This window comes from Melozone crissalis, unplaced genomic scaffold (genome assembly GCF_028551555.1).
Source record: "Melozone crissalis strain CALT ecotype California unplaced genomic scaffold, PUWL_Pcris_2 ptg000036l_1, whole genome shotgun sequence".
NCBI classification, from domain to species: domain Eukaryota; kingdom Metazoa; phylum Chordata; class Aves; order Passeriformes; family Passerellidae; genus Melozone; species Melozone crissalis.
In genome coordinates, this window is record NW_026535814.1 from 13912139 (window position 1) to 13914422 (window position 2284).

The following is a 2284-nucleotide window of genomic DNA, read 5'->3' on the forward strand; positions in this document are numbered from 1 at the left end:
CTGGCTGGGGCCGGTAGCGCAGGCGGCGCGAAGCCGCCGGGGCTGCCGCCGCCGCTCCATTGGAGCAGGGCTCTGCCAATCTGCCGCCACCACCCCGGGACGCTTCCTGCCTGTGAGCCGCCCCCCGGGACCGGGAGGCGTCCGAAGCCCGCGCCCACCGCTTGCCCGGGATTCGCGGGGCTCCCCCCCGTGTCAGTCCGGCCGGAGCGCTGGCATGGGGATCCCACCGTGGCGCATTGATGTGCTGTGCCCTCCGGGGCGCGGGTGTCCCCCCGAGGCTCAGGAACGCCCCCGAGGATGCACAGCCCTCTCCGGTGCTCTCGGGGGTCAGCATTCACCAACCGTGCCTGCCCCCATCCCTGCATCCCATCAGAGTGGAGGCAGGCAGGTCCTGCTGTGACTCAGTTTCCCTTGCCCCTGGGCTGGCCATTTCTTTGGGGTTTATTATTGTGGTAGTTTATTTGATGGGGAGCATGCAGGGTGAAATCTGGCCCTGGGGTTTGTGTCCCTGAGTTGAAGAAAAGGCTCGTTCCTCCTCGCAGCTTGTGGTGTGTGCTTGCATCCCTCTTTTGCAGGACACGTCCACCACCCAAGCTGCTTTCCCTTGGAAATGGGTTTGTTTTGCCATTTTATTGCAGTGAAAATTCTTGAGAAGAAAAAGATTTGTTGGAATTGTGCAGCAGGAAGTCAGCTGGTGAAGACCCACTGGGAGCTTTCGTCTCTGGTGGCACCTCAGGCCAGGTCTCCTTTGGGGTTTCCCCATGTGATGCCATCAAGGCTGGCACTGCTGGAGCCCTGGGACGCACCCAGTGTTTCCCTCCCCACATTGTCTCTGCCTGTGCAGAGATATTGGCCACATATTCCAGGTGTGTGCAGCACCCATACAGCACTCCCCCTGCAAAAACAGGGCTGGCAGAAATGAACAGGGTCACAGAGTCCTTCTGCAACCTTACAGTGATAAACTGATCCTTGCCATATCCAGGTACATCCCTGAGCCCCTGAACCTCGAGTAACAAAAGACTACCTGCTGTTTTCCAGTCCTATCTCTTCAACACCACAAAAATACACCCATGAGCTATCCCACCTCCTGAGCATCAATATGATAACAAACTAGTGTTTTCCTTCATCCCAGCTCAACCCCACCATATCAGGCTTTGGGAGAGGTGGAGGCTATGTGTGGGGTGAGCAGTTCCTGGCTCCTGGCTGCACTGTGAGTGCTGAGCTCAGCCATGGCTGAGGCTTGGTGCCCACATCACCCAGGGCATAGCCCAATGTGGCACATCTGCTTGTGGCTGAGGCTGCTGCCTCACCAGCCACACGTGGCCAGCTCCATCCCACCTGCACTACGAGAGCTGGGGATGTGCCAACGCTGGGGATGTCCCTCCTTGAGTCACCTCACGTGGCCTTCAGGTGCTTTGCAGGTGGGCTCTGGTTCCACCAGCCTGCTCACATCTTCCCTCAGCTGGTGGCTCATGTGGATTTCGGGAGCCTGGGGGTGTAGGAGGGGCTGGTCCTGGGCAGAGAGAGATTTCCTCCATCCAGCTCCGAACTTTCCCCTTCCCATCTCCCGATACTGCTCTGCTCTCTGCATCCTGCGCGAGCTGAGGGACCCTGAGCATCCTCCAGGATAGCCAGCTCCTGCGGAAGGAGCGGAGTTGGACGGGCTGCAGCAGGCATTTGGCCCTGGTTGCTGTCCCGGGAGCAGCCCCCGAGCTTTGCCCCGTGCCTGCTCGCGGTGCTGGCGGCGCACCGGGAGCCGGGCTGCTCGGCGCCACCGCTGGCCGGCCGCCACACGCTGCTTTCCCCGCCGCTGCAGCGCTGCAGAGCCGAGCCCAGCATCTGGGGAAACCCCAGCTCTGCCGGGCCCGGGCCACCCTTGGGAGTGAGAATCTGAGAGCAGAACCTGATCCGGAGGGTGTCTGTGCAGGGGGCTGGAACTGGCCCTGTCAGGGGCGTGCTGGGAGCAGGGATGTAGTGGGGATCTGGACTGTTGTTGGGCTACCAGCTCTGAGCAGAGCTAGAGAGCTGCAGTCTTGGGTGAAGGAGGAGGAGGTTTGATAGTGATGCGGGGTCTGATGGATGAGCAGGGCACTTGATGGGGCTGCATGCACCTGAGGGTCCTTGGAGCGGGATGTCCCTGGCACGGGGCAGCTCTGACATTGCAGCTCTTCCTCTGCTCCATCCTCAGGCTCAGATGAGGATCATTGGCTCCACACACCTCCCTACTGCTTCCTTCTGCTATGGCAAAAGGACATGTTCAGGCTGCCTGCAGCATCCTGTCCTA